The sequence below is a fragment of the Adiantum capillus-veneris genome, chromosome 1, assembly GCF_014529385.1.
Source record: "Adiantum capillus-veneris isolate H3 chromosome 1, ASM1452938v2, whole genome shotgun sequence".
Classification (NCBI taxonomy): Eukaryota; Viridiplantae; Streptophyta; class Polypodiopsida; order Polypodiales; family Pteridaceae; genus Adiantum; species Adiantum capillus-veneris.
In genome coordinates this window covers 152423703-152438820 of record NC_140931.1, presented here as the reverse complement: position 1 = coordinate 152438820, position 15118 = coordinate 152423703, and positions in this window count along the sequence as shown.

Sequence of the window (15118 nt, the reverse complement as noted above, 5' to 3'; positions counted from 1 at the left end):
CAACCAACCCAATCTGAGTCCAAAAAAGCATGTAAATCTGGCGGCAATGATCCCCCCTTCGGATAAAACAAGCCAAGATGTAAAGTGCCACTAAGGTAGCAAAAAATCCTCTTGACAGCCTGTCAATGCTTAGACCCTGGGCTATGCATAAATCTGCTGACTTGTGAGATTGCAAACTGAATATATGGCCTTGTGTTGCATACATAAATGAGGCAGCCAACAGCAGTTTGGTAAAGAGTGACATCAACAAGATTGCCAACGTCATGTCGACAACTTCAAACCTGTTTCCATGGGAGTGGCGATAGGTTTGCAATCCTCAAGTCCAAACTTACATAGCAATGTCTCTATGTAACTTTTTTGACACAAGGCAATACCACCATCACACTGCTTAAATTGTATGCCCAAATAATGATGCAACAACCCCAAATCTTTCATCTTGAAAATAGCATTCAAATCGACCTTAAATTCAGCAATATGTCTCTCATTTGGTCCAGTGATCAGCAAATCATCTACATAAAGAACCACAATGAGAAGTACATCACCCTCACGCTTTACATACAATGTGCTTTCTGCTGGACTGTTACGAAAGCCTTGTTTGACCAAATGAGTGTCAGCTTTCTCATACCAAGCGCGAGGAGATTGCTTCAACCCATACAAAGCCTTGTTACATTTTCACACTTTGTCCTCTTGTCCTTTCTTGACAAACCGCAAGGCTGCGTTACATAAACTTCCTCAAATATGTTATCATTCAAGAAAGCAATAACAATGTCTGATTGATGTACATCCCAACCAAAATGAGTTGCCAATGCACATAGAAAATGCATAGTAGTCATACAACAAGTGGGAGCAAAGGTCTCTTCATAATCTATGCCTTTTTGCTGTGCATAACCCTTTGCAACAAGTCAAGCCTTATGGCGATCGATCCCACCATCCGGCTTGCGTTTCAACTTTTAAACCCACTTCGTACCAATGGCCTTTTTTCCAGGAGGCAAATCACATAAAGTCCATGTGTCATTTTCTATAAGTGCATCATATTCTGATTGCATGGCAGCCATCCAATTTTTTGAATTTTGTGCTTCAACAAAAGACAGAGGCTCCTCAACATCATGTAAGCTAGACACAGCCAAAGCATAACAATCTGATGCATAAGATGCATGGCAAGAGCCTAAACAAGTACGACTAGACAAAGATGCATCCAATTTACTGTCACGCAAAGTGTGCACCAGCTATTTTGGCATACCTCTAGCCTGCTCATTTTCAGCCCTTTCCTCATCAAGTACATCATGTACATCTACATCAGTAATAGGCTGATCTGTAACATTTTCAGAAACCCCCATAGGCTGTACATTTGCCTCATTGGAACTTACATTCGTATTTCCACCACTGAAAAGAGGCAACAAAGTGTCATAAATGTCCTGTGAGCTTACATTACTATCTCTAGTACATGACAACAAAGGCTGAACAGAATCTTCCACAAACACTACATCCCGTGAAACCAGAATTCATTTTGTTTGCGGATGATACAACCTGTAACCTTTGCTTTCAGCACTATAACCAACAAAAATACATTTGACAGCCTTATCATCCAATTTTTTGCGTTGTGTTTGTGGCACCAAAGCATATGCCAAACAACCAAAAACACGAATGTGCTCAATAGAAGGCTTTCTATCATGCCATGATTAATATGGAGTAATAGATTGCAAAGCTTTCGTAGGACACCTGTTTAGTACATAAGTGGCACACATGATGGCCTCAAGCCAAAAAGAATGCGACAAGCTTGACTTTTGACCATACATCGTGCCATTTCCGTAAGTGACCTGTTTTTCCTCTCAGCAACACCATTTTGCTGAGGTGTATAAGGAACTATACATTGGTGTTTTATCCCATGACTAGCCAGAAATGCATTGAATTCATGAGAAATATACTCTCCCCCTCGATCGGAATGGAGGGTGCCCATAGTACATTTCGAGACATTTTCAGCCATAGCCAGAATTGTTTGAAGCACATAAAAACTTCGGACTTTGCTTTAAGCGGAAATACCATGCATGCCTGGAGTAGTCATCAATGAAAGTCACAAAGTAAAGGTAATTGCCCAAGGACGGAGTTTGCATGGGCCCACAAACATCACTATCCACAAGCTGCAACCTACATGTGGCCCGAACTGAAACATCCTTTGGAAACTTAGAACGCTGCATCTTACCCAAAATACAACCTTCACAAACATGTTTGACAAGTTCTTCAAGAGGCGGCAAAGAAGCAACCATATCAGATTTCTGCAAACGCAGTAAACTGGAAAAATTCAGATGACCAAAACGTGCATGCCAAAGTTTTGCATCTGAAATAGCCCTTGAATCTGCAACTGCATTTGCAAAATTTTGTCCACACTTGTCATACAAAGTGAGCTTATACAGCCCACAGCACAAAAGCCTAGATGCAACAATTTCATCACCAAAAGTGAGATCATGAACTGTACATCTGTCATCCACAAATTTGACTACAAGTCCAAGTCTAGCAAGTGCAGACACAGACAAAATATTCTTCTTGATCCTAGGTACAAAAAGTGCATCAGCAAGTGTGAAAGAACTACCATTTGCAACAGTAAGCACAATCTTTCCAACTCCGTGAACCTGATAACAAGCATTGTTGGCACAAGTGACTGAATTCCCATGAGGGAAAGACTCGAGAGAGGTGAACAATTCACGATGTGAGGTAATGTGCTTTGTAGCACCACTATCAAAATACCACACATGTGAATCTGCAGCTGTAGACGGCTGACGCGTCACCATGTGGGAACGTGTTCTTAGAAGATGGGCAGTGAATCACTTAGTAATTACTAGAGTAATTACTACGGTAAACCCGAAGCATATAAATAGGGCCCATTACTTTGATATCGGGGGGGCAATTGTTATCACTTGTATTAGCGCTTTGAGCTATAATTGTACTTGAGCATCAGTGGCAGTATTATCGGCTACACTTTCTCTCTCTGTAATCATATTCACTGTAATCTCAATCATGATATATATATATATTCCAGTGATACTGACTTCTCGACAGTCTTCTGAATCTGAATCTGAACTTTATTCCAGTCTTTAAGTCTGATTCTCATTTCAGTATTCATATTTCAGACTAGTCACTGATTTCTGTCTAGTCTGCTGTCTGAACTCTTCCTACTCTAAGTAGCTGAAATCCTTCAACATTGGAATTATCTGTCTCAAGAGATCAGCTCCAATTCCATTTTGGCGATCACGGTGGCTAGAGCTAAAGCTCGTTGACTGAAAGACTCTTCTCCCAGTTGAAGTTTTCAGCAAATGGCACCAAAATCCAATCGTGGCCGGAAATCTACCAATCGTGTGGACCCCATTCCTGAGGAGTCAGGAAGAGAGTCTGACCCCAAGCAAGAGAAAATGACTGACACTGAGGCTCAGGAGGAGCATAGTCAGGCTGATGAGGCGCAGGACTCACAGCACTCCAGTCATTCTCGACGCAGACGGGCAGAACGGGAAGCACGAAAGGCAAAGAGTTCCAAGAGTTCTCAGTCTCGCCAGAAAGATGAGCATATCAAAGGCAGAAAGGGAAGTCACCGAACTTCTAGTAGACAAAACAGAGAGGATACTGATACTGAGACAGAGACAAAGATTGACTGGGATGCTGCCACTGACAATTGCAAGAAGGTTCCCAAGCGTCAGTCTGAAGCCAAGAAGAGAACTGGCGGGATCAGCAGTAATCGAAATGATTACACCGCTTCCCTGAAGATTTCCTTTCCCATGTTCAAAGGAGGGAAAAAGGATGATCTTGATGTTCACATACAAGCTTTTGAGCAGTATGCTGAACTAAAAAACATTGATGAAGATGATTGGGGGGAATACTTTCCACAAACCTTGAAGGAAGCAACAAGGAAATGGTATTAACATTACCCTGCATGCCAACTGAGATCATATAATAAATTACTTAAGGCCTTCAGGTTGGAATATTCCGACAATCGAGGGGATGAGGATATTCTCTGTGAATTGGATCAGATCAAACAGCGGAATTTGTCAGTCCGCAGCTATGTCGAAAAGATCAAAGAACTGACCAGACAGTTGCAAGAACCACCGTCTGAGAAGAGATTAAGGGCATGGTTTCTGAATGGGTTCAGAAGCAAGAAGCTGAGAGAACAAGAAGTACCAGCCCCTACAAAGAAATTCAACGACCTGGTCCAGCGAGCCTTAAAACTAGAACAGTAGGCTAAGAAAGAAAAGATCCACAAGAAGCGATGGACCAGTAGCAGTAGTTCGGCTACTGAAGCAACCGATTCCAGTGAAACATCCAACAGCTCCGAGAGCAGCTCCGATAATCGGACAAAGGAAAAATCAAAGAAAGGATCATGGACCAAGAGAATTGAAGAAATGGCTAGGCAAATTGCAGAGATTAGCCACACAAGACAGCCAGTCCGGAAGATGGAGACTTGGTGTTCAATATGTAAATCCAAGGACCACATCTCCACGGAATGCCCACAATGTACCTACTGCAAGGCCTTCGGTCACCTATGGAATAATTGTGGCATCCAAATTCATCATTTTAAGAAAGGAAAGGATCTATCAGTGGTTGCCTACACTGAACCAGTGAAGGCAGAGCCAATCAAAGTAGCCCAAGAAGAAGGACCAGGTACCAGTGGTACTAGTCAAGGACGAGGCAGATACCAACGAGGAATGGGCAGAGAAAGAGGGAGAGGCAACTTCCAGACCAGAAGCATGAATTGCTACACCTGTGGGAAGTATGGTCATTTTGCAGCCCAATGTCCAGATGCACCAGTAACGACTGCTACTGAGGCTAAGGCACCAGAGCCAGTCCCAGTCAGAGTAGTTACCAGGAGCAAGGGAGTGATCATTGAAGAAATTCCAGACATTTCAGAAGTACCAGCTAATCCTAACAGCAGCAAGTGGGTCCAACAAAGGGAAGTTTGGAAGGCCAAAGGTAAAGAAAAGGTGGTAGATGAGTGGCAAGAGCAGCGGGAACTAGCAGCTAAAATCACAGAGGATTTAGCTAAGAAGCTGCCAGAGCAGTCGGAAAGTTTCGAGGCTAGGGTCATTCAGAAGATACCAGCCCAATCGACTGATAAAGATCAGTCAGTACCGGCCATGACAGAGACCATGCTGGCTGTAGTACACGGACTAACTGATGAAATGGGAGTGGAAGAGTGTGAAGACACTAGTTCGTCAAGTTCTGATAATCAGTCTGACCAGGAGCGAGAGGAAATTCATGTGAAAATTTGTGAGAGAATCCAGAAGCTGACTGTAGAACTAGAGGATATAAGAAAGACCTTACCGAAGGTGGCCAACTTTATCAGACAACGCAGGAAGATTGAGGCAGAGGCAAGAACGGTGGACCTGAAGGCTGTCTGGGATGATGAAGTTCCACTTATTCAGGTAGATTACAAGGTCAGGAAGCAGTGGTAACCTCTCTCAAGCATCATAATGGATGGAGGAGCAGGAGTCAATATAATGGGAGCCCATCTTCAGTAAAGAATGGGTATCACTAACATGAAACCAGCACCATTCAAAGTAAGAATGGCAGATCATCGAGTCGTACAAGCGACGAGCATGATTGAAAACATGCAGATAAGAGTGGGGAGGGAAAAATTAAAACTAGTTTCCTAGTTTTGGATGTCCAGGGAGCATATGGAATGCTATTAGGCCGCCCATGGTTAAGAACAGCACATACTGTTCATGACTACGCCAACCAAACCTTAACCATAGAAGGGGCCAGTGGCAGAATCAAAATTCAGACCAACAACACCAGGAGCTGGAAAAAGGAATTGAGGCCGAAGGAGTTGTGTCAGAAATATCGAGCTAAGAAAATTGAGCGAATGCTAGCAGCAATGAACATCTTTCCTTTGGTAGAAATTGATTTGAATGCAGTCCTAATAAACAAAGAACAAGCTGACAAGCAGAAGAGACAATTCCCTGATCAGTTTACTGAAGTCAATACAGGGGAAAGAACCGTTCAGCTAACTGAAAGAATGGAGGAACCAACGGATATTGGCAAAATAGAAGAATCAGTATGTTCTGAAGAGGATCCACTAAATCAGAATAATGATTCAGAGATGAATGGACCTTCTTGGGACTACGCTGAAGATTCGACCAAACGAAAAGGAGGAGGACCAAATTGGTTGCTTCCAGATGATCAAGAAGTGGAGGAGTGGAACCTGGGATCAGAGGAAAATCCCAGAATGATCAAAGTCAATAAGCACTTGAAACCGACAATGAAGGAAAAGGCAAGGAAAATGTTCCAGAACTATAAAGATATATTTGCCTGGGAACATACAGATTTGAAGGGAGTAGATCCTGAAGTCTGTCAGCACCGAATACCACTGAAACCAGAAGCTAGGCCAGTCAGATTGCAAAGATACCGGATGAACCCCAACTATGCAAAGAAGGTCAAGGAGGAGATTGATAATCTTCTCAAGGCTGGGTTCATTACGGAGGTAGCAAGTAGTGATTGGTTATTTCCAATAGTCGTCGTTCCTAAGAAGAATGGGAAATTAAGGGTTTGTGTCGACTATAGGAAACTAAATGCCCAGACCATCAAGGATCCGTTTCCCTTACCTTTTACTGATATGTTGCTTGATGAGATCGCAAGATATGAGATGTATAGCTTCATGGATGGTTATAGCGGCTATAACCAGTTACAGATTGCTCCGAAAGATAGGGCCAAGACCACTTTCATCACTGAGTGGGGAGCATTCATGTATCTGGTGATGCCTTTTGGCCTGTGCAATGCACCAGCTACTTTTCAGCGGTGTATGATGGAAATGTTTAATGAATTTCTTCATCGGTTCCTCGCCATTTTCATGGATGACTTCACTGTCTATTCAGCTGAGGAATAGCACCTTCTATTCCTAGAGATGGTTTTTAAACGTTGTCAGGAGAAGAGGATTTGCTTGAATCCATTTAAATCAGTATTTCTGGTTTGGAAGGGACAGCTACTGGGACATGTGGTTTCCCGCAATGGAATAGAAATGGCCAATGACAAAATACAATGTGTCTAGCAAGCTAAAGCTCCTAGAACTGCTTCTGAGTTGAGTTCTTTCTTGGGGTATGTGAATTTTTATAGAAGATTTGTACACAAATTTGCTTCTCAAGCAGTACCACTATATGAGCTTACAAAGAAGACCAGTAAGTTCAATTGGACTGCTGAATGTGAGGAGAGTTTCTAGAATTTGAAAAAGGCCATTACCAGCAAACCAGTCCTCAGGCAGCCGAATTGGGATATTATTTTTCATGTACACGTAGATGCTTCAGGATTGGCAATGGGGGCAATATTAGCTCAGCCAGATGGCAAGACAGACTATCCGGTCTATTTTGCTAGTCGGAGATTCAGTCAGGCTGAACAAGGCTATACGACTACTGAAAGAGAAGCCCTCGGAATGGTTTTTAGCGCTACAAAGTTCAGGCATTACCTATTGGGGAAGTTATTCCATTTTTATGTGGATCATCAAGCTCTTCTGTTTCTGATTAACAAAGTCATTATTCAAGGCAGGCTGATAAGATGGATGATGTTCCTTATGGAATTTGAGTTCAGAATTTTTCATAAGCCTGGCCGAAACCACTGTGGAGCTGACTTCCTTTCCAGAAGTACATAAGGATATTCAGAATCACCTCTGAGAGATGAACCAGTGGATGCTGATTTATTTCAGTTAGAAGCAGAAGAATCAGTGGATCCTGAATGGTATGATATTTATCAATTCCTTTCCCAAGGTGCCTTTCCAGAAGATTGGAAACAGAATCAGAAGAAGGCTCTGATCATAAAAAGCCTGAAATTTACCATCATTGGGGGAGTACTTTATCGATTGGGTGTGGATGGTATACTTCGGAGATGTGTTCCAATGGAGGGAAGAATGCAAGTTATCTCAGAGGCACATAATGGAGAGTCTGGTGGACACGAAGTAACCTACAAGAAGATTCTGCAAGCAGGTCTGTGGTGGCAAACAATGATTGCTGATGTCAGAAGCTTTTGTAAAACTTGTGATATATGCCAGAGAATGGGCTGACCAACAGCTGCAGACATGACTCCCTTAATGCCAATACAACCATTGGGAGTATTCATGAAATGGGGATTGGATTTTATGGGACCTTTTAAGAAGGTGACTCCCAGGAAGAACAAGTACATCGTGATGGCTACTTGTTATGTTACCAAGTGGGTTGAAGCTAAGGCTCTTTCTGAGAACACAGCCAACTCAACTGCAAGATTTCTGTTTGAGAATATTGTCTGCCGATATGGCTTTCAGTCAAGCATTGGAAATCTACTCCTTACTATCCCAGATGCAATGGACAGGCTGAAAGTAGCAATAAGACAATTAAGACTATTCTCACTAAGGTGGTACAAAAGAAACCAAACCAGTGGGATTTGAAGCTTCAGACTGCTCTCTGGGATTATAGGACAACTTATAAGGTAACTACTGGAATGACACCATTCAGAATGGTGTATGGAACTGAAGCTGTGGTTTCTATGGAGTTTATAATCCCCAGTCTGAGAATGGCTGTAAAGTATGGACTAGACTTCAACCATAATCTTAAGAAAAAGACTGGATGAACTGATGCAGTTAGATGAACTCAGGCAAAGAGCTATATTGGAACAGGAAATTGTTCAACAAAGAAGGAAGCACTGGCATGATCGCCGAATTAAAGTCCGAGAATTCTAGAAACGAGACTTAGTGCTTCTATATCAGTCAAGACTGGGTCCAAAGAAGCCGAATTTGAAGATTGCCTGGGCAGGACCTTTTGAGGTTGATTGGGTCTTCTCCAATGGCACAGTCAGATTAAAAGACTTATCGGGACTGATGTTGCAGGGAGTACATAATGGAGCAAAGATCAAACTTTATTACTCAGAGACCAGAGAAACTGGGTTAGAAGAAGTCACTAAGGAACTGGAGGTTGTGGATCAAGAGATACTAGAATCATATATTTTTGGTCTTTTCCATGTGCAACCAGTTCCAGCTTCAGAACCAGTACCTGAAGAACCAGATTAGGCTGATTTAAGAACCAGTACCAGTATGGTCCAGCCATAGTGGGAATCAGTTCAGAACCAGTATGAACACATTTTCCAAATTTTAAGTGGCCAACGGTCAAATGGTATGCCAGTGATAATTATTACAAGGATGGGTTGCAGTCTTGTCCAATGCATGTTTGCCACATCAGCAACAACCCACACAAGTCTAGGTGCGGCGAGTGGTGGAGCTTTTATGGCGCGAACACGTATAACAGTCAGGAGAGTTAGCATTTTTCCTCATAAATCTCCTGCGCGACGTTTTCCTCCTGTCAACCATTCGCCATCGCCAAGCTCCGAGGTTTCTTCACTACAGCCGCAAACTTCAACCTCTGACGAGACAGCTGACTGTCAGACAACCTTACCAGCGACACCAGGCAACGGCTTTAACACAAGTAAGTCCTCTTCACCCTCGCATGTTTCATCGTCGTCGACCTCACAGTGTATGGGTAGAAGGAAACGTTCAGAGAAGATGCAGAAAACTCTTGAAGAAACCCACACTATCGTTGCAGAGGCAAAGGCAAAGCCTTCCTGTTCTTCCATACAGTAAAATCCAACGATATGTCTTTACTGATCATGCAATGACTCTGCTACAACTTTGGGATCTGCGAGTTGTATTGCAAGCGACAAGGATTGCTTTTGATGCAGGGATCATCAAGCAAGTTCTTGATTCCTTTGATGCAGAAAACAGCAGTGCTATGATAAATAATAGGAGGGTGTCAGTGACACCAGAAGCCATTGCATTTGCATTTCGAATGCCCAATGAGCCTAAACCATCGGTGGCAACTACGTAGCAAATAATTATTGCTCTAAAGGAGGATGAAGCAGCTTGAAAGAAGCGCAAGGCAAGTGCTCAAGGAGTTCCAGTAGCAGGACTGGAAGCCTCCGCTGCTTACAGGTTTGTAGTCGAAGCAGTCAGTCTTAAGAATAACCCAACTTATGTGTCAGAAAAATTATTTGCTATGCTATTGGCCAAGATACTGGATCTACAAGTCCATATCAACCTGTGTCAAATACTCTCGCATAATGTACTTCAACAGACTGCCAAGTTGAAATCTCAAACTATTTTCAAGGCATGGTATGTCTGGCAATTTCTGTATTGGGCTACTGCTGCAGATGTTAATGAGCAGGTAAAGCTGGCTTGGAGTGAGCAGCCTATTTCAGAACCTAAGAAAATTGAACTATCCTCAGACGACGAGGAAACGGACAGTCAAACGATTTCCAATGACCTGAAAAGGAAAGCCACTGCAGAGGAAGCTGGCAGTTCAAAGAAGCCAAGAATTACACTGACAAAAAGCAGTGAGTTTCTGAAGCAAATAGAAAGCCAGGTTAAGGCAGTGAGCACTGAGAAAGCTGAGAGAAGTAAAACGGAGCAGCATATTGTTCAGCAAACTGTGCCTGATCAGTTAGTTGGTGCTACTGGAAAAGATCAGGTAAAGCCAGTCACTGAGTCAAAGGTACCAGACCAGTCAGGGGACAAAGGCAAGAATCAACTGGATAAGGGGAAAGGTCTAGCGTCCTCAACTATGTCTGAAACAGTTCCTGTCATTTCTCAAAACCCTCTGCAACTGATTAAAAAGGATAAGTTACAGCAAATGCAAACTCAGAAATTAAGAGGGCATCTCTTACTCACCAAAACTGATTATGCATCTCTACCTTATGTGGCTCCTGTGGCAATATATGAACCAGTTGATTCTGATCCAACAACGGTCAAAGACAGATGTTCAGTACTGATACAGTCCTCTTGGAATACCATTGTCAGCTATATGGGACAATTGGTGGAGGCTGCTGGATCAGAAGATGAAGTTAAAAAGCTTAAAGCTGACTTGGCAGAAGCACAACATCAGATTGCCACACTCCAGAAAGCCCAGGAAGTGCAGAACATACAACACAGGGTATTGGAAGCTCAATCAGAAAGAGCTCAGGAGTTGTTGAACAAAAAGTTAGCTAAAGCTGAGTCTGAAATTATGATCATAAAGAGTCAAAGGAATGAAGCATCGAGAGCTGCCGAGCGAGCTAAAATGGGGCTCAGAACGAAGCGGACAGAATTTAGAAAGCTGCTATTACACCATACAACTTTGAAGCGTTCGCTGACGGATATATAGATCTACAATAGCTTGTCTGAAATTTTGAACCCCGCAAGCAATGCTGTTTTTGATTTAGAAAATTTAAAGTCCTTGATGGAAAGTCTGCAAAGTGATTTGTAGGACAAGGTGAGTGAGTTCAACAATGCTCTGATGAACCAAGCCATCATGGATTATATTGAGCAACAGACATCCCCAGAGGAGGATGAAGAAGAAGAAGAAGAAGAAGCTGATAAGGAGGAGGATGATCAAGAAGCCGGGCATACACAGGATGATGATGATGCCCCACCACCATCTCCACCCCCAGGACCTGGTACCGGTGGGACAGGGCCAGATGAAGGAGGCCAATCACAGCCAAACCAACCAGACCAGACTGAGGAACGGCAAGAAAGACAGGAAACAGAACAACAGTCGGGTCATCAGCAGACTGAAGAACAGCAGCCCAGTAACACTGGAGATGAGCCAACTAATCAGTCCCATCACAGCAGAGAGGCTAAAGGGAAAATGAAGGTTAAGGATGAAGGACCAGTGAATGATCATCAGCATTCACTGAAGCTCATTACCTTGAATAAGCAGCTGAGACATCAACAAGCCTCCATCACCAGACAATATCTGGAGGATGATGCTCTATGGACTGATTTAGAAAGGTTCCAAAGATTATATGTGGGAGCCAGGGAAATGGTGGAACATTGGAAATCTGCTACTTTCCATGATAAAGAAGCCTTCAGACTACCTGCGCATCCCAATACAGTTCAGCTGTTGGAACGAGTTCCAGAATGGATACTCAATGCTGATGAGAAAGTGGTAAACCCGCACTGGCAAAGACAGTCTACTGCAGATTGTCACTCTTTAGCTCTAGAACTGGACCTTCTGCTGGGTAACAAACCAACTTACCGCTGCATGAAGGATGTTAGGGTCCAACTTAAGGATGTTCTGGTACAACTGCAAACTGCCAGAGGTGTTTTGGACCAGAGAGTGAAAGCTATCCTGGAGGACCAGACAGCCACTAGTAGAGGACCCCAAACGCGAATGTCAATAGGAGCACAGGCAACTGCTCTCCGAACCCTATTCCAACTAGTAAGAATTACTAGGAAGATGATGCAACAAGAGAACCAGGCAGTTCTGAATTTCTTGGAATTTGTGCCTGATTCTCCAGTTCTCTTGTATGCTATTCCAACAAGAGAAACTGAGTTGCCAAGATTTTTTCCAGCGCTGTATCCTCAACATCAAGAACCAGTTGATCGACTCACATATTTCAAAATAATTGATGAGCTTAGGGATTGGTATGAGCGATCAACTGTGGAATGGAAGACTTGGCAGACATTGCTCAATGATGCTCTTCAAATCAATGACATCCAGGCAATGAAGGAAGAGCTATACAGGATTCAGCTGTGTATGGGCCAGTGGAAGATTCAGGTCAGAGGATTGACTAAGATTACTAATCAGCTACTACAGCTCACGGTCAAATCTTCCAAACTGCCTGAGAAAGACATTGCAGCAAAGCCGGGTTTGGCACCGCAGTACAGGGAGATGGCTGAGATTTTTTTCGAAGCTCGCGTCAAAACCAATCAGCCTCTTCCTGAAGGATGGATCCATACTGCTTCGCATTGTCATAAACTGGCAAGAACCAGATTGAGCAAGGACAGGCGTACACTCTATGATCCTGGCACCAAAACCTATCATTCTCTCACACCTTATGAGGTAGAGATGACCACAGACCAGAGGGATCAGCTTGAGCAGGAGGCTATTTATCGACTAATTCAGAAGGAGAATGTTGATGCTGGGACTTCTCAGGAACCAACACGGTCAAAGAGCAAGGGCAAAAGGAAGACGGTCCAATGGAAGGGTACTGGGTAGTTCTATCTCAGAATTTAGGGGCGACTTTTCTTCTGAGCAGGCAGGGAGAGATGATAGCTCCACCTTGGCCTTTTCAGCTGCCTCTCGAAAAGATAGTTCTCTTTTCTAGAGCTCTGCATCCTTCACCATCTTTTCAACGTCAGACTCTGACAATCCACCAGAAGATGGATTGTCAACATCAGAACCAGATGATGGATTTTTCAGTTCCACATCAGAACCAGACAATGGATTTTTCAGAAATTTTGGAATCTTGCTAAAATTCAAGAAAGAAGGGAAGGATGTAGACGGCTGGCGCGTCACCATGTGGGAATGTGTTCTTAGAAGATGGGTAGTGAATCACTTAGTAATTACTAGAGTAATTACTACGGTAAACCCGAAGCATATAAATAGGGCCCATTACTTTGATATCGCGGGGGCAATTGTTATCACTTGTATTAGCGCTTTGAGCTATAATTGCACTTGAACATCAGTGGCAGTATTATCGGCTACACTTTCTCTCTCTGTAATCATATTCACTGTAATCTCAATCATGATATATATATATATATATATATATATATATATATATATATATTCCAGTGATACTGACTTCTCGACAGTCTTCTGAATCTGAATCTGAACTTTATTCCAGTCTTTAAGTCTGATTCTCATTTCAGTATTCATATTTCAGTCTAGTCACTGATTTCTTTCTAGTCTGCTGTCTGAAGTCTTCCTACTCTAAGTAGCTGAAATCCTTCAACACTGGAATTAGCTGTCTCAAGAGATCAGCTCCAATTCCAGCAGCAACTGACAAACATGCATGATGGACAACAGGATTGTAAGTGCACTCTGCGCTAAAAGCCCATTCTACATCAACATCAGCATTACAGTCTCCTTTTACAGAAGACTCAACAATGGCTGCATTTGTACTGGAACCAGCATTTGCAGCGGAACCATCCTCTTTCTTCTTAGCCTCTTTGGCCTTCAACTTAGGACACTGCTTGATCAAGTGATTATTAGCTTTACAATAATGGCAACGCATCTTCTTTTTGCCCTTGTCACCAGAATTTCCAGACGAATTGCTGCTAGTAGAAGCATTAGGAACAGAAGTTTTGCCACTCGCAGCAGAACCATAAGTAGTGGTTGCATTGCTGTTACCACCCTTTCTTTGAGAAGCAATAAAAGCCTGTTCAACTGCACGTTGCCTAGTCCCGTTTTTTCTGGAAAGTGACTCTTGCAACAGCAATGTGCATAATGCATCAAACTTTACAACTTCAGGATTTCCTTGGGTCATCGGTCTCCAAGTACTAGCAAAAGTATGGTAGGAATCTGATAAGGCATCAAGAACAGTCTGCACAAGGGAACTGTCTGAAATGACTTCACCTGCAGAAATAAGTTGCTCATTGATATCCTTGACACCAGCAAGGAAAGTGTCCATATCATCTCCCTCATGCATAGTCTTCGACTCCAGCTCTTTACGCAACAAAGCAAATTTAGCCTCATTGCGACTTCCATAAAGACCAGCCAATATATCCCAAGCCTGTTTTGTAGATTTTGCTGAACGAATGTGAGGAACAATGGTGCGCTTCACAGACAACGCAATCAATGCATGAGCCTACGCATCCTTTACATCCCAATGAGATTATTCTGCCGTAGGCAAAACAACTCTAATAGCAGCAATCCTTGTAGCAAGACCTGCAACATCCTCAACATCGCCTGCATCCTCAGAACCAGGACGTACATCAATGCCCTGCACAATATTTCGGACGCCCTTTGACACAAGAGCATGTTGCATCATGTAAGCCCACATAGGGTAATTGTCCCCATCCAACCTGTCCTCATCAGCAGCAAACATCTTGAACACATCTGTGTTGTTGTCAGACATGGTAAATGCTACACCTGATGTGAAAACTGCCCAAAAAGAGGAGAAACGAAGCGGGAACAACATGTGCTATATAGCACAAACCGTAGAACACTGTAAGGCACCTGTTATGCAAAAAATGACACTGACAAAAATTCTGCACAAAATGACGAAATAGCCTGTGTAGACCTGCCTATAGTGGAAACGAAGGCCGAAATGAGCCCGAATCAAAAATTTGAGTAGACCTGTGACCGAACGCTTGCCAAACCTCACTGTAATCGGAGAAGGTGAGCAGGCGTGTGCTGGAGTAGCT